This window comes from Chionomys nivalis, chromosome 9 (assembly GCF_950005125.1).
Source record: "Chionomys nivalis chromosome 9, mChiNiv1.1, whole genome shotgun sequence".
NCBI classification, from domain to species: Eukaryota; Metazoa; Chordata; class Mammalia; order Rodentia; family Cricetidae; genus Chionomys; species Chionomys nivalis.
Window position 1 is genome coordinate 59960061 of NC_080094.1, and position 24259 is coordinate 59984319.

Consider the following 24259-nt stretch of genomic DNA (forward strand, 5'->3'; position numbering starts at 1 on the left):
CTGGCTCACCTCACTCAGGATAGTGTTTTCTATTTCCGTCCATTTGCCTGCAAAATTCAGGAAGTCATCGTTTTTTACTGCTGAGTAGTACTCTAATATTTGAACCCAGAGATTTTCAGATGTTGGGCAAACACTCTCACATTGAGGTGACTTCCCTCCTGTTTCTGTCTTTGTTTCTTGGTTGATTGGTTGGTAAGCTCACAGTATTTGCTAGCCTCAAACTTACGGTTCCTTTTCATTTTCTTAAATTTCATACTCTACTTTAGTATTGGTGTCTCACAGTCTATGACCTTAAGGCTTGAATGTTTAATTAATGTCAATACAGGCAGAAGGAACCTGACTTAGGAAAGATGGTGATTTAGGGCAGTGAGCTCTCTGCAAAGATTCTCACACTAACCAACGTAGTGAGTTCACATCTAGTGTTACCACTGCCTGTGTCCTCAAAAAAGTGGCTGCATAGGTTTTCATAACTGTATTTCTAAAGTGCAGAAATCTGAATTTATACATATCCTTCCCATCCCCAATACTACTCTTTATTGAAAGAACTTACTTTGAGTGAATAATAAAATGTTGAGAAGGAAATATGCTTTTGTGAGATATGCTGGCAAGTAGCTATTCTGTACTGTTTGTGCTCATTTCCCTCAAGGGAGATTCTGAAGAAAACTAACTAAAACTGAGAGGAGACTATGGTATCAAAAAAAAAAAAAAGAAGAGATCATGACTAGGAAGTGGGGGCTGGTACTAGTAGCAACATGGACAACTTACTTAGTAAGGAAGAAATAACAAAGACATTACTGAAACTAAAATCTGGAGTTTGATATGTGAGTTAATCCACAGTCCATCACTGTTAGACAAACAACAAAAAAGAAGAAAGATTTGTTTTAACTCACAATTTCAAAGATTTTGGTCTATACTCTGCCGGCTCTGTTGTTTCTGGATAGAGCCAATCTGACAGTGTGATGGAGCACAGGAGCTAATGTGATGGTGGGAATGAAGCAGAGGGAGCAAGAGGAGCAGCAGGAACGTTATGGCATCAGGGGTGAGCTACCAATGATCCACCTCTTCTAACTGGGCTTCACCTCCTGAAGTTTCCACAAGATGCAGTATATGCGCTTTGTAGAACACGTGAGGTCCAAAGTATAATTACGTGATGACATTAGTCTCCTACAGTATAGATGAGTTAGGATCCTATAAAATGCCCCCAAAAGTGTATGAAGGACAACACCAGTAAACATCCTGTTATGGACCATGGAATCTGCATTTTCATCCTAATGGAAGAAGGGTGTAAAGAACACCTTGACCCAAACTACCAACCCAGAAACAAAACCTACCCTTTGTGACTCTAAGCAAACACTAACTGAGGGCAACTTTCTCTGTCTGTAACTAATTAGTTCTCATGGTGCCACGTTCCCTAGTACCCACTGTGAGAGTGGAGCATTGTAAATGAAAGTTTTCCACATAATTCTTTTTACTCCTATTCTTGATTTATCATGTCCATCACTTGACATTTCTTGACAGAGAATAAAATTAAAACATCTACTAAAAGTCAACCTATTGTAGATTTGAATTTTGGCATTGAAAAAGAAATGCATCATTTGGAAAGTCAGCCCGCTCCCAAAAGTGTGCATTCTATTAGTACAACTCAGAACCAGTGGAAGATAAGAGATTGCTTCTTCTTATCTAGGTCCTCTTGGCACACGCAATCAGAACTGAGATTTTGCAAGCTTTCAATTCTCATGTATCATATACCTGTAGCAGAAGAAATATCTTTGTTATTTTTCAAACCCTGCTTGACTTAATAAAATTGAAAAGACCAAGTTTCAAAGGGGGAAAATGGTGCCAAAGTTAAAGGTACTAGGGAGGGTAGTTTCCAGATTTTAATGATTTAGCAAATTAAAATATTAAAATTGGGTTTTTTTCCTCTTAAGACATCAAGTACTGGACACTACCCAAGGTATAAGTGCAAAAGCAGATGTTGCAAACATCTACTCCAGAGAATCAGGTATCCTGCCTCTTTCCTTCCTTCTTGGATTAAAGCCAGAAGTTTCCCTCTTTTCCTTTGGGATGCTGAACTTTCCCTCAGGCCGGAGTTCTAATTTTTGAAAACCCTACCTTGAAGAAGCAGCATATCCCAATACTCTTTGATTTAAGCCACAGACAAAATATGTATAGTCTGTTCGCAGTTGTTTCATGGTCCTGACCAAGGTCAAATGTTTTAGCCTTAGCCTCTTGCTTTGGTTTTCCTTTGATTCATAAAAGAAAAAAGAGTGATATTTAAATGTACTTATATATGCATTAGTAATCATAACCCATTGTATTTAGGTCACTTAATTTATACTAAAGACTTTTAAATGAATAAACAAGAAATGTGCATTTTAACTTTCATTCACACAAGTCTTGGTTCATAGCAACCAAATAACTTCCTGTAGCCTCCTACATAACCACTCCTTTTGAAATGAGAAACCAGAAGAGAGGTTAAGGGAATTTCCTTAGGCTATATTCCAAATGTAAAGAATAAATTATAAATTCTTTGCAAAGCATAAGTCATTCACTTGCTATACATCTCCAAAAACCAAAAGATTTCCATTGTAAATTACTCAAATACATATTGCATCTACCAAGCATGGGGATTTTTTTTTCAAACTGCTTATTATTTGGAAATAAATCATAACAGACCATGCTTTATGGCCTAAAAGGCTCAAGAATTTCAAAACTATTCCTGCAAAACAGGCTCCCATGTTGAATGTGGAATGTTGTTTTCATGTTATACTCCCAGGGCCTGATACAGTATAAAGACTGAACTTGCAAATTAAATGAACGATGAATTGTGGAGAGTAATAAGGTGGCACCAGGAAGATGTGGAATAAAGTGAAACAGATCGGTTTCAGGAATATTACTAAGAATAAAATAAAATCTAATAGAAGATGTGGAAAATACGCTGGAAAAGGGGTCAGCCGTGACATATATAGGAGAAGAGAGGATGACATTCAGCTAGATGAGAAACATGAGTGATAGAAAGGCAGGTGGATGAGTAGAAAATGAATTCAAGATTTTATGTGAAATTTTTTTTTAAAAAAAGATGTGAAACAGAAGGATATTTAGCTGGTAGATGCTATATATGAGTATTTGAGCTTAATAGAAGCATTTGTGGTGTCTTGGGGCTCGTTATCTTTTATATGATAAAGTTATATCCTTGAAGAGGATTACCAGTGAGATGGTTAATTCAAATACCAACCTGACAAGATCAAGTTAGTTTCAGGTAACTAAACAAAACAAAACCAAAACCAAAACCAAATTTGTTCTGGGTATGTTGGCAAGGGTGTATTTAGAAGAAATTGGCACTTGTGTTGGGTTCTTGCCACTAAGGTCACCTAACACATTGAGGGTTGGAGTAGAAAATAAAAGACAGAGGAAAAGCTAGCCATTCTCCTGGAACTAAGACATCCACCTTCTGCTCTTAAACAATACCAAGTCTTAGGACTTGGACTTTTGAAACTTATGAGTGAGGTCTCAGGGACTTAGGTCATCGGCTGAATGTTACAGCACTGTCTAAGTCTGATTCTATAGTAATGAGGGGGTTTATCTGACTTAAAGTTTATAGTTTCTCTTCCAGAGAAGCCAAGGTAGGAGTTCAAAGCAAGAACTGAAGAGAGGCCATGGACAAGTGCTGCGGACTGGCTTTTTTTCTCCCAGGCTTGCTCAACACCCCAGGCCAACTCTTCAAGGATGGACCTGCCTCTCTTTAGTGAGTGTTGAAATTAAAGGCCTGCACCACCACCAACCACTTGGCTACATAACACTCTTAATTATTTATAGTGCCTATGACAATGTAAAAAGAAACATAAATCATTTTTATACAGCATTTATTAGAGAGTCATGGAAACAAATCTGTACACACTTTTAGTGCTGATGCTTTTTTCATAGGTATTTTAAAATTGTTGTTAGGTAAATCTTTCAATATAAAACTCACAAATATGGAGGGCCAAATGTGTGTCGGTATAATTTTAAATCAAGAGATAAGATAACTCTAGCTTTGTTTTCCTTTTCAAGATTGCTTTGAGATTCCATGTCATTCATAGTTTCACATGCATTTCTAAATTATTTTTATTTTCATGAAGATATCATGGGAATTTCAGCAAAGATTTCATTGTGCGTATATAATGTGTTGGATAATATTAACATTCTGTTTTTTCCATTTGTGGTGGTTTGAATGAGATGTCCCTCATAAGTCTTAGGCATTTAAAATTTGGATCATATTTAATGGCTGTCTTGGGAGGATTATGAGGTATAGCCTTGTTGGAAGAAGTGTGTCACTGGGGTGGGCTTAAGGTTTCAAAAACCTCTGGCTATCCCTAGATGTTCTCTTAGCTTCCTGTCTGTGGCTTGGGATATGAAGTCTCAGATAAAAACTCTAGCTCCATGCTCCCTCCTGCAGCCATGCTCCCTGCCATGAAAGTGATAGATTCCTATCCTTTTGGAAAGCAGTGTGGGAGGTATGAAAGCAGAATGCTTTCCAACCAAGACTTTGCTGAGGAACCATCTACATCCAGACTTCAACTGTAAACTTTTTCTTTTTTATTTTTTTGGTTTTTTGAGACAGGGTTTCTTTGTGGTTTTGGAGCCTGTTCTGGAACTAGCTCTTGTAGACCAGGCTGGTCTCGAACTCACAGAGATCTCAACTGTAAACTTATGAGAACTTAAGTTGATGCAGCTTAGCCATGCTCAGACTCTACAGAAACTTATATAAGAAAGGTGGCTAAGTCTACAGCACATTTTTTATTTACTATTATAAAAGTAGCAGAGCTTCTAAGAAACCTACCATTTAAAACAGACAAGAAAATGCATAGTTATTCAAACAAGAAAATCTCCAAGCATTTGATTCTATTGGCTTTTTAAATTTTGATGGAGGTGGGTCCGCTCATATTACAACAAAATTTTGTTGGGAAACAAATAGAAAGAAAAACTGCATTTTTACCAGGTGCAGAATGTAGATATACAAACTGTATTAAGAATTGTATCTTAATGGATAACTTTAGTGATTTTTCTAAAGATCCTTATTCCCCAATTTCTCCTCAACCTAATAGAACTCACCTTCTATCATTTCAGACTAATAGTCTAGTTTCTGGACATATGCAAATATTCTTCAGAAGAATAACAGTTTAAGCTATTGCCAAACGTGTTCACATTCAGAAAATAAAAGCCTATATTAAGCATGGGGAGGAGTGTAAAAACCCTGCCAGTTGGGCTAGCATCATCTGGTGTGGGAGGTCTTTCTGTCTATGTGCTGCTTTTATTGGTTAATGATTAAAGAAACTAGGTTGGCCTATAGCAAGGTAGAGCTTAGTTAGGCGGAGGAAACTAAGTTGAATCCTGGGAGAAAGGAGGTAGAGCCATGGAGTCGCCACCAGAGACAGACATGCTGAAACCTTGCTGGTAGATCACGAGCCTCGTAGTAAAATATAAAATAATGGAGATGGGTTAATTCTAGATGTAAGAACTAGTTAGCAATATGTTTAAGGAATTGACCAAGCAGTGATGTAATTAATACAGTTTTGTATGGTTATTTTTGGAGTTTGGGTAGACAGGAAATGAACAAGTGCCTTCCTTGCTGCAGGTTTGGAGAAAAGTCAGTCTGTCTGGAGGTGATGTGTATGCCATGTAGAGAAAGACAGTAATAGAGATAAGAAAGTAGAAAGGCATCAGTATGCCTGGTCTAAAGCAAATCTCATTTGACACGTCAGTTCACATGTATCTAAAAAACAATAATAGATGATAAACTGAAAAACTAAGTTGAGGGCTTTAACTCCAGGCTTAGTAATTGTCTTAGTTATTATTTGTTTGTTCTGAAGAGACACCATAGCTAAGAAAACTTATAAAAGAAAGCATTTGACTGGGGGCTTGTTTACATTTTCACAGGGTGAGTCCATGATCAATATAAGATAAGATGCACGGCATCAGGCAGGCAGTCATAGTGCTGGACCAGTACCTAAGAGCTTACATCTTTGTTTCCAGGAAGGAGGCAAAGAGAGAGAGCTTCCATGTGGACCTGGCTTATGAAACTTCAAAGCTCAGTTCCAATGACACCTCTCCTCCAACACAGCTGTATCACCTAATCTTTCCAAAATAATCTTTCCACTACAGACCAACTGGACTAATATAAGAGCTTATCGGGGCCATTCTCATTCAAACCACTACAGACCTTATCCATAACTCTGTTTTTGTTTTGTTTTAATTTTTTGGTTTTTCATGACAGGGTTTCGCTGTGTAGCTTTGGAGTTTGTCCATGAACTAGCTCTGTAGACCAGGCTGTCCTTGAACTCCAGAGATCCGCCCGCCTCTACCTCCCAAGTGATGGGATTAAAGGCTTGTGCCATCACTACTTGGTTTTTACACTTAAATTGTGTTATGAACAACCATTAATGAATATTTATGAAGAGAATTATGGCATTACAGTGAAACCTTGTGTATATTGCCCCAACAGCTTTGCCCAGGTAGCTTGGGAGCACAAAGAACTTCACATATTGAAGCAAGAAACAGTTTATCACAGGATTCTGAAACAATATCCATTCCCTCGTCTAGATCTGCTGGTCTAGTTCAAAGTTCTCTGGCAGAGTTCATTGTTCTGCTACTTTTTGCTTGTTTTTGCTCTATTATTTGAGAAATGTTTTAAAGTCATCCTGCTCACAATTTCTAAAGGCATGTTCAAAATAAGCTAAAACAACTACATCATCATTAAATATTACTAAAATTTTCAGAGTTCTTGCTCTATTTATATTTAGGATTGTTAAACTAATAACAATTTATCCCTTTTGTTAACTAACAATGATGAGTTAGAAGAAATTTTAAATGTAAAATGTGTTCATGCTAAAGTAAAGGCAAACGTCTCTGTTTCCATTAGAATATTTTAGGGAGGTAAGGGATCATAATAACACGATATAGCTCAGAGTATTTAGCCCAAAAGTACAAGTGAGTACGGCCCTTTCCCTTTCCACACAACCCTGCCCTGCTCGCTTGGCTCTGTACTCAGGACCTGTTGCTTCCTTGGCCTCTTGGTTCTGGCTATATCACCAAATGTGAGTTAGGTTATTCTGCTGACTTCCTCCCAGCAAGAATCCTGTAAGTTATTTAGATCCCTAGAACAAACTCATACTTTACCAAATTGTTCCTGTAGTGTAACAAAAGCTGTATTTTCTAAATTCTGATCATTAGTTCATACACCTCTACATTCTCACATAATAGTCTTCCCTACTACAATCCCTCCACTTCTTTAATGCCTTCGAAGCTGTTGGACACCTGGTCACATGTTTACTTTATTAAACTCTTGACACATAATTCTTAAAAGTCATTATTTTTTTTCTTGGTCTCTCTTATACAACAAAACTCAACACCCATTACTATGCTCATATTTTAAGCATTAGTTTGGTTCAGCAAAGCAACACCATCTTTCATGGCTAAACTAAATGAGCTTTTTTGAATCTTTTTGGTTTTACAACTATATTTGTAATTAATTTTGATTTTTTTTAATTTTTTTACCTATACCTGTGATTTACCCAGAAGACATTTATACTTAGCTTTATACATTTATGTTTTAAATAAATAAATAATAATTAACAATGATAGTAATTTTATTCAACATTAACAATGTCTTTAAAAACTTGCACTTTCAAAATAAGGCAATATTTTATTCAAGCTTGTGAGTCACCAGTCTAGTATATTGCTTCCAATATGGCTTCCAAAATATCTCTTAAAAGCACCATAAAAGTTGTCAGTGTGTGAAATGAACCATCAAATACCAAGAACTTCATAAAGTCTCTTATGACTCCAGAAGTTATAGTGGTGAACATTTGTACATACTCCCATTAGCAGAGGGACACAAGAAGGTCCCTGTGAGCTGGCAGCTTTTCCTAACTGCTTTTCTTGGAACTCAAAATGGTAGAACATCAATTTAAAATGTCCAAGGAAGATGGGGATATATATTTATGACTAGATAAACCAGCAAGTAGAAGGAAATAAGAAGACACAGCTGAAGATATTTTTAAAACATGTAAAATGTTAATGGTGATACTTTAGACTTTTTGGATCAACAACAGCGGTGGCACATGCCTTTAATTCCAGCACTCTAGGAGACAGAGCAAGGCAGATCTCTGTGAGTTCTAGGTCAGCCTGATCTACAGAGGGAGTTACAGAACAGTCAGGGCTGTTACACAGAGGAACCTGTCTTGACCAATATAAAAAAAAGTAAAATAATTCCTGATGACCCAAATTCATAGAGGGGGCTGCTAAGGCCTTCAGGTAATCAGATATCAGATTAGGAGCAGACTACTCACAGTCCGCTCAGTTTTACAAGCATACGTATACCACATGAGAACCCAGAACCACTTTTACAAACTGTCGCCAAAATAAGAAGTGTGTATACTGATAGGTACTAGAGAAGGTCTTAAGTCTAAGAATTAGGGAGGAAACAGGCTTATAATACCTGAAGAAATTGTCATCATGTTCAGAAAATAATCTTCAATATTACAAAAGATTGGTAGGGTATTATCTTTGAACCATCTTTAAGAGATTAGTGAATATAGCAGGAGATGGGCAGCATGGTAGTTAGCACAGGAAAGCTACACTGACAAATGAACCTAGAATATCAGCAAATACACTGAACCAAGTTTTATTCTATATTTACATCAGAAGCTAAGATAGGTCACGTGTATCTCCTTAGCACCTGTTATCCAACTGTGATTTGGAAATTCAAGATGATTTCATCACCTTCTTAGTTCAGTATCCCTACATTCATGGTTAAGACAGAAAACATGTTCTCTACTCTATGTCCTTTCCTGATCTGAAGGTTAAGAATGGGTGTGTGTGATATATTAACTATTAAAATAAAACAGAAATATACTGATGAAAGTAACTCAGGTGTTATTTGCACATTTGTTGATAGTAGGAAGAGGCATTAAAAGTTCACTCAGTATTCCAGAAAAAAAGGGAATATTCCAGAATATTAGTTTTGCAAAAGTAAGACAAATCAAGAACCTCCTACATTTATCTAATAAAGTCCCAGTGCGAATGAACTATAGGGAGCAAAAAAGGAGCACTTATTAGAAGGGATATTTGCAAAGAATTTTGCAAAAATTAAGAAAGATGTTAAATATTGTGTTCCAAATCCCATGATAAAAGCGAGCCCAGACTAAAACTGACACTGAATTAATAAATATCAAAGATTAGAATGCTACATTCAAAACTACAATAGAAATATTTTAGCTTCAGATGAATTAAAATAAATTAACAAAAAATTCTAATCTAAACCAAAAAACAAGAGATAATAGAATAATAAGCATAAACCATAAGAGAAAGACACCCATTTAGTCTATTATATACTCTGAAATTACTGCCTAAGATGAGAATAAATATGCACACTACAAATCTAGAATTTAGAGTTTCTGCAAATGCACCCTATTTATGAAAAAAATATTAAGGGACATGCTTTATAGTTCAAAGACGGTAACCATGCCACAGAAATGTATGAAAACAAATCTAATAAAATTTTAATAAATAAATATAGCTATTAGTCATAGAAAAGCAACAATAATTAATAATCTGTGCTTTAAACAAATAAAAGTTTGGATGTCTTAACAAATCAAAGAGATTGATTAAGAACATTCAAAGTACAGAAATTCCTTATGTTGCTTCCCAATCCATACCTTGGCATTTCATATTAAAAAACATTAAAAGGTGGAATTAGATGTCTACAGTAGTAGACAGCATTGCCTAGCACCACAATTGCACACACACACACACACACATACCTGCGCATATAATATTTGTTTACAATAAAGCATAAGTAGTTGTATAGACAAGGGATAAGAAAGATAGTCTTATATGCAGAGCCAAGGAGTTGACTGTGTTCAACTTCAATATGTCCTGTTTTGTATTTGCCAAGATACATTCCATCCATTCTATTTGTTTTCCAAACACTGAAAGAGGAAAGATATAACCTGGTCTGGTCTACAATATTGGAACCTTTGTAAATGTTTACTGCTAATCTGAGTAATCAATTATATTCTGGCGATTTACAGAAACTATAAAGTACAGATGGATTTGAGGGCACATACAAGTTCTATGTTTCTTTTGGTAAGTAGAAAAACTGTTTCATTGTCAAGTTTGCTTCTTGAAACACACACACACACACATGCACACTATAACTATGGACTTTCCCCTATATTGCCAGTTTGCTATAGGTTGAAGGTCTTATACAAACTACCTGAGTCATGTAGGGTATTTTAGAGTCAAAATTGAGTCTACAACCTTAAAAAGTGATGATGAAAAGAGTCTAAGAGAATCCTTTTCCTGAATTAGCATCTAATGGAAAAAAGAGTGTGTTGTTGTCAGGAAAGGTGGGGAACACTAAATGTTGTTTAATAACTTCAACTTTAGTTTCCATAGTTTCTAGGATGAGTAATATCAAACTTTGGGTGTGGGATTTTCCTTGGGGAGGTGCTAGTAGTGATTAAAAAGAAACATCTTTAGTAGAGTTTTGTCTGTTTCCTGTTTCTCCCCTGCTCCTGTCTGTCTGTCTGTCTGTCTGTCTCTCTCTCTCTCTCTCTTTCGCTCTCTCTCTGCAAGTTTGTAGAGGGCTAGAGCAATTGCACTGAATTCATTTGTAGCTCATTATAATCAGTAACAAATAATTCTATTACTTAGTGGTAATGAAAGGCAAAATCATTTTATTACATAAAATAATCCACAGAGATAATTATGAAACCATGTTTTCACCTAGAAGCTCATTGAAAAAGATAAGCTTTGAAATATAGAACATCTTTTGTTATGTAAATAGATTTTATAACTATTTCACTTTTCCCTGTCATATTTTAAGTTCAAATTATGGAAGATGCAATAGTCAATATCTTAAAGTTCTGTGACCTATGTCACAAGAAAAATGAAAAAAGTAATAAACTATATAGTATATCAAAGGAGTAGAGAACTCATGATATGATATGATAAAACACTTGGGAGACACAATTTCTAAAAAGAATATGACTTATGAAAGTTGGGAATTGCTGGACTGATATCCTGAAGTACAGAAAAAAAGGTATCTGCATATTTTAATCCATCATTCCATCAAATGATGTTCTGTTTTTTTATAGAATGGAAAAGGGATATAAAGTACCTATGTAATTTATCATTGCCCTCAGAGTCACAATGTGCCTTTTCTCGTGCTTATAATTTTTGTTTTGTTTTGTTTTTCAAGACTTGGTTTCTCTGTAGCTTTGAAGCCTGTCCTGGAACTAGCTCGTGTAGACCAGTCTGGCCTAGAACTCAGAGATCCACCTGCCTCTGCCTTCTAAGTGCTGGGATTAAAGGCGTGTGCCACCACCGCCCAGCTTGTCCTTATAATTTAAATTTAACACTGCCTGCCTAAGTAATGGATTTTTGAGACTCAAAATTCTTAACCATGTGGGAAGAGAGAAAATATCAGCTTTTAATTTTCCCTTGATCAGTTTAAAACATCTCTACAAAATTAAGTCCATTCTAATCTTTTTCATACTCACCCAATAAAACTGTCAAAGGAAAGACTAACAGTATCTGTCTTTAAATGATAAGACACGGCTTTTGCATTTGATGTTCTAAGGCATAACATGACCAAAACAACAACAACAACAAAAAGACCACAAAACCTACTGAGACCAGAAGAGAAGCCACGTCTACACACCAGAAGAGTTCAGCAAAGTTGTAAGAAGACATCACAAGTCTACAGGAAGAAAAAGCTAAGAGTCCACCAAAACACAAAAACTTTCCAGAGTCTGTTTACAGTAGCAGCTAAGATAGATTTGTCTAGCTTGCAATTTTCACATTTTAAATTTTTATATCTTACTAAGTATATTATACACATAGATAGATAGATAGATAGATAGATAGATAGATAGATAGATAGATAGATAGATAGATAGATAGATAGATAACCAGAAAAACCTTAAGGAACGTCATTAGTGAATTTCATTTCAGAAGAGAAGAAACAACACACAGGTATGTTGATAATATAGTTTTACCTCTGAGATATGACTTTCTCTCTGTGCATGATCAAAAGCAAAACAAGTGTTCTGATATTAATATAGGCCATTTTTCTAACTCAGCCTTAAGCTATTTCAGACCAAAGATTCTTATTTTCAAAGACACGGAGTCTTTAGGGAAATGTTGTGTTTTAAGCTACTAAGTGAAATCGATTCATTTAAAATGTATCTACCTAGAATGCATATCTGAGGCAAAACACAAGAGAGAAGACAGAAAGTATTTGTTGGAATCCAGATAAATAAACCCATTAGAATAGCATTTTGGACTAAAATATAGGACTTAGGTGATTTTTTTTATGTTTACAAGTCATACTCTTTCTTTCCCCCTTTTTCCTTTCCTCCTTTACCTCCTTTCTCTTTTCCCTAAGTCAGCTTTTTCTCTAACTAGGGTTTCCTTCTTTATGATTAAATTTTAACATGGTGCTATTATGGGTTATTATGTAACATCTGAACACTTTACTGAAGATAAAGAGGATTTCTGCTCATTGGTTCTTTATATTGCCTGTGATATAATGTGTAATAAATACTCATTAGCAGTTTTGAAAAGAAAACAGGATGTCTAAATGGTGTGCACATAATGATGTGGCTCCTTGACTAAAGAGATCTTGTGTTAGAAAGTAAGTCTGCCTTCCCCTCTGTTCCATCACCTCTGCTCCAAATGTGCTCCCTACCTGTAATAGTGACAGTTATAACTCAGCTAGAAAAGGATACCGCAGCAACAATGAGCAGTAAGCATACACCAGAGTGACCAGAGGACTTGAATCAGGTTTAGATTACTCCTCAGTAAGTCAAAGCTACTTAGTAAGTTCAGTATAGAGTTTAACTTGCTTTTGTGTGTGTGTGTGTGTGTCTATATATACATGTTTGCATGTCCATATACACATGTTTGTGTGCATGTTTGTTTCTCTGTGTGTGCACATACACATTTGTGTCTGTATATTTCTGTGTGTGTATACATATATACACGTTTGCATGAGTGTACACACATGTTTGTGTGTATTTTTGTTTATTTGTGTGTGTATATTTCTGTGTGTGTTTCTGAGCATGCTTATGCACACAGATAGAGGACAGAGGAGGAGCTGAGTGTCCTCCTCTTACGTTCTCTGTCTAATTTTGCTAAGGACATTCTTCCCTGAACCTGGAGCTCACTCTTTCTTGGCTATGCTGGAAACCAGAAAGCCCCAGGAATCCCCCTGCCTCTGCCTGCCCCAGAACTGGGGTTACAGACCTGTACCAGACGTCCAGCTTATAACATGGGTGCTGGGATCCAAATTTCAGTCTATGATGTTGTGTAGTAATCATTCATGGGCATTGAGTCATCTCTTGAGTCCCAACTTTAATTTCTGACCAAATTAAGATAAATTTTGTTAAATAAATCCATAAAAATGTATACCACACTAACAAATAAATGTCATCTTCAGAAATCTCTTTTCAGAACTTGAACACATGCATAATCATATGTTTTACAATACTGTATCCAAATCAGAAGCAGAGATTGTTGTTTCCTGTGTCTCATGCTAGCATATTATTTTTATTTGTTACAAAGGGTGTGTTGTATTCCGTTGTTTCTTGATTTATAGTTTAAAACCATTCTGTTTAGAAATGCTGATCTCTGAACACTGCTGCACATCTGCTTTGTAAATTATATACTGATTGGTTTTTCCATGTTTTATTTTTGGCTAACGTTATTTTTTAGAATTGCTATTTGTAAACATTTTTAAGGCTTTTAAAACCTCTTTTATTTATTCTATGACAATTTCATACATGTCTATAAGAAACTTTGATAATATCTGCCACTCATCACCACCTTTTATTCCCCTTCCCTCCCTCAGAAATGCCTCTTCTCAAACAAAAGTCCCTTCTTCCGTTCTGCTGAGTCTTGGTGGTGAGCTAGAGCCGCCTGCATGGGCGTTGCTGGAAAGTTGTTCTCTAGAGCACCGGCATCACACCAGCGGCTACACCGCTAAAGTCAAAGACCTCACCTCCTCCAGCAGCCAACCGTTGCCAATAGTGCCTCGGCCACATATAGGATTTTTCATGACTTTGGATGAAATAAATTCATGGAATTTGTTTCCAACCCTTTTATAACTGCAAAAAGTAAGTGCGGATACCACCTTTTCCACAATTTCATCAGTATCAAAATTATCATTTTGATGTTTTGATTATTTTAAGAGATATAAAATGAATCCTTATTGGTGGAATCTGCAAGATTTGGTTTAATATTCTCTTTGTAAATTTCATCTTCTTATCCTTTTTCTATATGAGATCATCATAGCATTGCATGTATTCAAATGAACTTTTATAGATTGTGATTATTAATTCTGCTCTATCTAAAAACTAGTTATTTTTTTCTAGCTCTAACTCTGCCTTACTATGCATATGTACAAGAGCACAGGCACGATGAGCCTCTTGTATTTAAGTATTTTTGTCTTCTCAATTATGTCTCAGACTGTAAGAGCACTTGTTGCCTTTTTAGAGGACCTGGATTCGATTCCAAACACCTACATAATAGCTCACAACCATCTGTAACTACTGTCGCGGGGGATCTGACACTCTCCTCAGGCTTCCACAGGCACTAAGCACCCACATGGTACAGACGTACATAGAGGCAAACACTCATACGCGCGCACACACACACACACACAAATTATTGTTAGTGAAATAGTTAAACAGTTTATATAATTTGAGAGAGGAAGGTTCGTATCTAGTAAACAAGTATTACTAAAGTGATAGCATTCTGGTAACTGGGGTTAGCTATTACTGTAACATTCCTATAGGATCCTTCAGAACCGAGAGACTGTTTGGAGTCAGTTAAAGACGATATGCTCCATATGTGGGCAAAGAACTTTCTGTAGCATTCCTCATCCCTTAAGAATTACTGGGAAAGACCATATTATATCTTCTATATGCATCCCCACAACCGTCGTAGGGAAGAAAGCTGGGGGCTCCTTCAGTCCCTGGAAAGAGCCTTACACCAGCACTTCCTTGGGAAATACTAGGATGAACATAAGTGGCTACCCTATAGAAAATAAGTGAGACCATTCCCCTTCTGACATCCCTAGTCTTGGGATGCACAGAACCCAGGTTGACTTCTCAAGAATCAGATAGCCTTTGAGCAACGTGAGGAAAGGGAGACGCAGACTATGTGCGAGTCTGTGAGACTTCAGAGCAGTGGCTTTCTGTACCTATGGACGAAGGACAAGGGCTCTCAGAACCCTTCTTGTGAAAATCAAGAAAACTGGTCTGGCATCTGAGCTGCACACCCTAGCTGGCTCCCAGAAACATCATTGTTGGTAGGGGAAGCTAACAAACGTTTCCCAGTAGCTTTCTGCTGTGCCAAGAATGTTAGGCCTGCAGGCGGTGAAGGAGGAGCACAGCGCAGCTGAAAAGTATGCTAACACGTGTAGTTTATAGGTGAAGACAAATTGTTTTGGAGAGTATAAAGGCCTTCGAGGCACTTAAAACATCCATGAACACCTACAACAACAGCCTGAATTGTTTCATCCAGAAACGCCCGAGTCCATCCTCTCTTTCCAGTTGCTTAGCTTACAAAGGAGTGGTTTCATTATACCTTTCTGCCAAATATCTCCCTACGTTCTGTTTATGAAAGCTTTCTCAAAATGAAGAAATGATGAATCCGGGAAAAAGTCCAGGAGCTTATTAAAGGTTGAAGTATTTCCAACTCTTAACCACTACTAAATTGCTTCTACTTCTCTGAACAGAGAAGTGCGCTGTTTCTTAATTCTCACAGGTCATCTGGTAAAGTGATCACTGTTCCGCAAGCATGTTGTCAGAATCAAAGGCCTTAACGCTTCTCACTTATGCAACCCGTGGTAAGCAAGAGAAAGCTAAGGTTCTTTGTCAAGAAAGACAACTGAACACACGAGTGTCTTAAATGCTAAGACTAATATTCTACTGCTTTCTGGGTGTGGAACTCCATAACTTGAATTTGAGCGCTCAGAAGGCAGAGACAGAAGGATTGTGAATTCAAGGACAGTCTGGGTTAAGGAGCCAAACAAAATGTTTTCTTGCTCAAGATTAACTCGTTTTAGGCATTCTGTACTTCCTGAAATCAGAGACTGGCTTTTTGCAAATTTCCTTATTGAAAGGTCAAAGAGTCCCTAAATGGGGCAATACCTAAAGTGTCAATTATGCACATTTTCATAATAACTTTTTATTTTATTACATAACATTTCTGACAGCTACTTATAAAAACGGTTTGAAAGGAGAGGTGATGGCTCTAGAGAAATTCCCAGGAATCCACAAGGATGACCCCAGCTAAGATCCTAAGCAATAGAGGAGAGGGGGCCCAATTTTGACTTTCCCTATAGTAAGACTGATGAATATCTTAAATATCACCATAGAATCTTCATCTAGCAACTGAGGCAGAGAGCCACATTGGACTGAGCTCCCAAAGTCCAGTTGAAGAGTGGGAGGAATGAGAATATGAGCAAAGAGGTCAAGATCATGATGGGTTCACCCACTGAAACAGTCTACCTGAGCTATCGGGAGCTCACCAACTCCATCCGGACTGGGAACGAGCAAGCATAGGACCAAATAGTTCCTCTGAATGTGGTCGATAGTTGCATGGCTGGAGCAGACTGAGGGGCCACTGGCAATGGCACCAGGATTTATCCCTATTGCATGTACTGACTTTTTTGAGAAACTATTCCTTTGGATGGATACCTTGCTCAGCCTAGGTATAGTAGGGAGGGCCTTGGATATTTCCTAAAGCAATGTGCCTTGCCCTCTCTGAGGATTGGATGGGGGTTGGGTGGGAGGGTAAGTGGAAGAAATGGGAGGAGGGGAGGTAATGGGAACTTGGATTGTTATGTGTAAGAAAAAAAGATAGTTTGTTTTCTTTCTTTTTTTTTTTTTTTTTTTTTTGGTTTTTCGAGACAGGGTTTCTCTGCGGCTTTGGAGCCTGTCCTGGAACTAGCTCTTGTAGACCAGGCTGGTCTCAAACTCAAAGAGATTCACCTGCCTCTGCCTCCCAAGTGCTGGGATTAAAGGCGTGCGCCACCACCGCCCGGCTGTTTTCTTTTTTTAAAAAAATAATAATAATAAAGAAAGAAGAGGTGAGTAGAAATTGTCCCGGTAACGTGATGCCTCTAAGCTCAGAGCCACATGAAGGTCATGATTTTCTCACCCCTCTAAGCTGTGAACATAGGCTAGAAAGCTATCAAGAATATCCAAGCATTTGTTAAACTTCTTTTAAAACGATCAATTTGTATTTATTTTGCTTATGATGTTTGTGTGTACAGGTGCTCATGGAGGTCAGGGGCATCGGAATACTGGGAACTGGGATTTTAGACGTTTGTGAACTGCTGGCTGTGGGTGCTGGGACCCGAACTTGGGACCTCTGCAAAAGCAGTATGTCATCCCCACCACTAGTCAATTTTCCATCCCTGTTAAGCTTATGAAAACTCTAAATTCTGATTTCATTTCATCATGAATGAAAGTTCTACCCTATAGAAACATTATATGTTGGAATTCATTTTTAAAAAGGGTAATAGTCACAGAAGCCCTACTCCGATTTTATGACCCTCTGATTAAATTACATCTCTCCTTATCCTGGGAGCACACACAGTGAGTTGCCTTCACAGTGCCGTCCCTCACTTTTGCTTTGTCAATAGGACTCTGGCTTTTTTGGAGAGGCAGCAATCTGTCCAGCTAAAAATACTTGCTTTCCCAGACTCCCTTGCATCCTAATCAGGTGGCACAGTCCTGCTCTATGAGATGCAAGCAGACATCTGCTAGGATTGATGGGAAAGCTGTTGCTTTCCAGATATAGTCACCCTCCATCCCGGCCTCCCTCCTCACCCCTTCATCTTCTCTTTATGTCTGTGGAAGTATTAGCATAAGACATGGCGGGCAAGCATCTTTCTTGAAATTATAAGATGCCAAAAGAGTGAGGGCAAAAGCCTACTAACTGTGTGTGGAAGAACGGAAACATGGAAAGCATTTAGGCTTTGGGTGGCAAGACTGAACGGCACATTTACCCTATACTACCTACTCCCAAACTTCATATTGTTGGGGAGAAAGCCCTGCCTGTGGCAGCATTGTGTTATTAGCAGCTCAACACTTCTTTAACAGATCCTCTTTTGGACCCTATGGGAGCATCAACAGAAAAGACCTTATAAAACCTTTTACTAAAACTTATTTTGAGTTTTAGCCCATGTATTTGTGTGCAGAGCCATACAAAGAAATAACCCTGCTGCGGTAAAATGCAAATGCACCAATTGTTCAGAAGGGTGCATGTTGGAAAAGTAGTTATCAAAGCCTACATTCTAGCTACCAAACATACAAAATCTATCCATTATAGATTATACCTAGTTTCTTAAAAAAATGATAAAGCTATCTCCTAAAAGAGAATATGTATGTTTATTGATTCCAGTGCTGTTGAATGGATGTTGTGTTTTAGCTGGTGAACCTGATACAACCTTGCATTCAAAGCATATCTTCTATATAAATTCAAGAATATGGTTTCTCCTTGATGAAATGCCTTAAACAATATGTCCAGAAAGCTCCCAGTGGGGCAATGCAGTCAACATGCAGACAATAAAATCGATGCTGCTGGAGGACAAGTAAGGAGTGCACACCTAAGCCCTCCCTTCTCTACCCACCGCCGCATTAGGACTGACGCATCCCTTTCTTTATGGCTGTTCTCCACTTGCACTCCTTCTAATAATGCGGCAATGGTAATATTTTCTAAAATAGTTTCTAAAGTAGAAATGATGAGTCTGTGGAAACAGCCTCAGAGGTAGAGTGCCTTGCTAGTGTGCACAGGGCCCAGAGTTCAATCAATAGTATTGCAAAGGTATAAATAAAAAAAGTGAAAGATATCACTAAAAGCACACTGATATTGAAAGGTGGAGTTCGAAGAATGAGTACTGCAATATCATATATATATATTCATGTATACATTTATATACATACATACATATTTTTTCATGAGCAAGGTCTTTGGGAAATCTAGGGCCTTACTGCTTTTCCTTTGTATTGATTTAATCTTGCTATTTTCCTGAATAACTAGTGGAGATTAGTAGAAGACAGACCTTTCTGATGCTCCACATAAAGTGTATTCAGGCCTATGTGGGCGTTTGGAGAGCATTCTGAGCCACAACAATCTTGCAAGAGTTAAACTACCTGTTCCCTCACCTTCATGACAGCTTGAATTACCCTCCAAACTGTTAATGCTGCCAAGGGCTCTTCACAGGTAAAAAGTTCTCAGACATGTTCTTGAGACCAACATACTTTATGTATTTTCTTTATACCTGTGGACATACTATCCTTAGGTTGGTTCTGAAGAGTCCCTTGACTCCATAATGGACAGCCTCTTCCAGAGAGAGCTGACTTGGGAAGGAGCGTGATGGTCAAGAATCCTTATGTAAATTATATGGAACCAGAGCGGAACCCAGGCATGCAGTAAGTCATTCATGAGTAACCCTTAATATGCACAAGGCTGGATGCACTATTTTTCTATGTGTTCAGCTCCCTGCTGTGATTTAGAGCTAATAGGATACACATGTTATTTGTTTGTCTTTATATAGACAACATGCTTATAATATAGTGCATTTCTATAGGAACATGCTAAGGAGCCACTGGATTAATGTTCCTGTTTGGTGGCACCAGCTTGTTCCATCCAAATACAAAATGTCATTGGTGCCAGAATTGTGCTTCTTCATAAAAGATGGATGTGAATGTGTGCACACACATGTGCAGGCCTATGGGATGTTTTTGATTAGATCATTAATCTTGTTCACACATCATGTACACAAATATGGTATTTATGAAAACTTAGATATTTGTACCAGTTTATCCTTAGAGTGACCCTCACACTTTATAATAATATATATTATGCTTCCACTTTCCTCCAACAAGTTTATACTATCTATTAAGAAAGTTCCTTTAGAGACAAAACAAGTAGAAACAGTCAAAAACTAGAAATCTGGAAAGTTAACTTTCTATGAGATAATGGTGATGAAAATGTACAAATTTGAGGACAAAGGCCAAAACAGAGAAACATCCATGAGATTAAGTATTTGTTCTAACATATTTGTCTAATAAGGTATGACTGAATGAAAATGAAATTTCTTGCTATATTGCTCTTGTTGACACCAAATCTTAACATTTTTTTTTTTTTTTGATATTTCGAGACAGGGTTTTTCCGTAGCTTTTGGTTCCTGTCCTGGAACTAGATCTTGTAGACCAGGCTGGCCTCGAACTCACAGAGATCCGCCTGTCTCTGCCTCCCGAGTGCTGTGATTAAAGGCGTGCGTCACCACTGCCCAGCAAATCTTAACATCTTAATCTGGACCCGATGTTCTGTTCATAAAAACAACCCTTATTTTTTTGACTGAAGAAAGCATGTGATCTAAAAGCCCAGAGGGAAAAGTATACTCCCTGCATGATTCGACAAGAAAGATAAATTCAAAAACTGTGTCCATCCTACACACTAGCTTGGTGCCTTAAGCATTATTTGAATCACAATGTTCTAACTTCAAAACAAGTATAAAACAGCTACTGTTAGTATTATTGGTGATGGAATTAAAACAGAATACTATATCCTGTAGAGGACTTTTGAGGGGTCTAAAGGTAGATAATGTCTTAGAGCAGTGCATGCCCCCATTCCCCAACCTTCACATAGAGATTCACTTTTACTAGATATCTTTAAAATTCATTAGTATCTTTAAAATTATAGGTATAGAAAGATGTATAAAGAATATGAGAATAATTTTCAAAAGGAAAATAAAAAATGAAGAGATAATGAAATCATGCAGTTGAAATAATTCAATTGCCCAGTAGCTTCATACTGTTCGCAAACAGTCACATAAAAGAACATAAACTACTGAAAATGTTGGACAAGTTTGTAATCCCAGAAAAAAGCTAGGGAGAGAAGAAATATAAGTTTGAAGGTGGTCTGGACTATATAGCAAAATCCTATTGAAAAACAATCTAATTTTTCCTTTTGGCAATGTTTAGTCAAAATATATATGTGTTTTCCCCCACTCTGAACACTAGGAAATGTCCACGTGCATATGGACACTTTCACAATGAGCCTGAATGTGATAAGTGGTACATGCATCCATGATACTATGACATGAGTACTAATGACTTTGATGTGGTTACGAATAATGCATACAAACAGGAAAGCTAAAACATGTGTTCCTTTCTTCCCTAGCCTGGTGGTTTGAACACAAATATCCCCCATAGGGAGTGGCACTATTGGGAGGTGTGGCCTTGCTGGAGAAGGTGTGGCCTTGAAGAAGGAAGTGTGTCACTGGGTGTGGGCTTTGGGAGGTAGAGAATGACTACTCTAGAGGATTGCATTTGTGCAATATCACTGGTGTTAAGCCTACTCATACTGTTTCAAGCACCCCAATTATTGATGGACCTTATATATGGACCAATGTTCAGGCTAAGGAAGCATGTAGTATTATCAACTAGGCTGATGGACTTAGTGTAAGGAAATCAAACTTCCTATTAGACATTTTAGTTTGGGTCACAGATTAAAATGATGGGCACTGAGTATGTCTTTCAGTTCTCTCTGTTTACCTTTTACCTTCTTCACTCTGGATCAACGTATCTGAATAAGCTCAGAGATAATTTGAGATAATACCCAAAATTGACATATATAAATAAGTATTTTTCAAATAAAATTACATAGAAATATTAAAGTACATAAATATATTCAGATAAATAAAAGAACATATAATGACAAACTTTTGCAATTTGTAAAAATAAATATAAATTTAATGAAAAGTCACAAAATGTCTCCACTTATTAAAACTGTGTATCAACTGACAATAGGAATATCTCCAAATATTAGTCAAAAGAAATTAACAAAGCCAAGTATTTATTGTGACATTAAAATCTACCTTATACATGGACTTCGAATTTTTATAGCTTATTGATCTTGGTTTTTATCTCCACAAAGTATTTCTTTTCTTGAGAAGTCCCCTCAAATTTGAATATATTTTTTCCACCCAGGAGTTTGGGATTGGAAGAGCGACTCGAAACAAAGCCTTGGGTGTTTCCTCGTCTTCATCTCACTTCTAGAGAGGCCTGGCAGTACCTGCCTCACGTCGGTGGGAGCCAAAGATTCTGTTAAATGCTGCAAACTCCACTTCTCCAGAAGTAGGGGCTTCTAGCGCCATTTCCTAACTTGTAAAGATTTCACTCAGAATGCCACAGGAGTTGGGGTGGGGACTGCCTCTTGTTCCTTTATTCATTTCCATTTTTTACACCCTCAGAGTACAGAGAATTTTATTTTGTTTTCTCCCCTTTGAGGTTAAGTAAGGCTAGATAGATTAAAAACTTGGCACTTTTCAATATGTTAATAGCCCTTTCTAGAAAGTTCAGTCTCAAGTGTTGTGAATGGTAATGCCAATGCTGATGGCAAAATACAAGCTATTTTAAAGGCGGCTCTGTAGGTCTGTGATTTTTCTGATCTTCAAGTTTCACGGACCTGAGGAATAACAGAAGATAAAAGATTAGGAGATTTTCAGTTTTCAACTTTATGTATTCTTTTTCATTTTTCCCCACATAAAGTAATCTGAATAAATAATTACTATGTTTTATTACCTTTGTGCCATGAAAATGCAACTTGACACCAAAGTAGAAGAAATTCACTCAAGAAAAACTAGTAATCTACTAAATCACATAGATTTGGGTTAATAAAATACTCACTACTGTTTTTTTATTTATTTTTTGTATTTGCAAGCTAATATGAATATCATCCCTGGCTCACACCAGCTGATCTTAGTCATGTTGTAAGTACATCCACAATGATTACAGTCATCCTGTTCAGTTTTTAATGGTCATTACTGTTTTCTTTTTGTATTCAGTACTGTATTTGTGTATTGGAGCCTAGAAAGTATTTGATTTCAGACATCACTGATATTTCATGTCTCAGAAATAGAGAAAGTAGTGGACTTCACTAATCACTTACGTGTTGACTTTATTTTCAGGATGAGAATACTAAGTTCCATGGGACCTGATTTCTAATAACCACACAGGTTTGGGCTTGTATCTCCCTGCCCCCAATGAGCAAACTGTTGAGTTTATATTTAACACTTCTGTATGTAAATATTATCAAAAGCATTTACATACTATTATAAGTGATACATATTCTGTTGAAGGAGTCCCTTTACACAAATTGGGAAAAAAATTTTCAATATGCAACTAGCTGCAGAATGATGGGAATGACAATTTAATGAGATATTCTCCAAATTGATGGTTATTTTGTATTTCCACACAGTCAGCTTCAGGATTTCACTGAGTGACTACCATGGGTTCAACACCCTGCTAAACACTACAGTGGAAACAGAAATAGCATAAGCCATAGTATCTTCTGCATTGTGAATTGTGAATACATTGTAGTCACTAAAGACATAAACAACAATATTCACTGGTAGGATTTACCTACTTATTATTGCATACATGCAATTGACAATTATCCTTTATATACCTTCTACCTCATGCACACTCTCTGTCCAAAGAAATTAGTCACCTAATGTTTTCTACTAAATACATTCAGCCTATTCTAAAAAAAAAAAATTAATCTTCCTTCATTTAAAACACATATTCTTTCAGTTGAAAGACTTCATTTTCTTCTTTCCTTTGTGTGGAGGATTGACTTTTTGAGACAAGATTTTAGTATGTAGGCATAGGTGGCATTGAAATCGCTCCTGTAGACCAGTTTGGTCTCCAACTCACAGAAATCCACCTGCAATGACCTAGTTTCAACTACATGCTACTTGCCAGACAAGTGGAGCTGAATAATTAATTAGCGCTAAGATGGTGACCATGAGAGGTGACTCGGTGGTAGGTTAGCAGTGGTGTTTGCTTAAAACTGAGCATATCTGGAGATAGGACACCTGAACCCATTCACTCAATTTGGTCTGACTATTTGTCCATTTTGAGAGAAGGTCACATTGTATAATATTGGCTGACCTAAAAGTATCTATCTAGACCATGCTGGCCTCAAACTCACAGAGATCTACTTGTCTCTGCTACCCAAGTGCTGGGATTAAAGACATGCCCCCCTATGCCCAGCTTCCATTCACTCAATTTTAAGAAGAACATGAGTAGCCATTAGTTTTCAACTTTTAAATCATGTATGCACAGTTTTTATAAATTATAATACTTCAGAGCATTGATTTCAGAAATAGTTTGTTAAATAATTAAGGTCG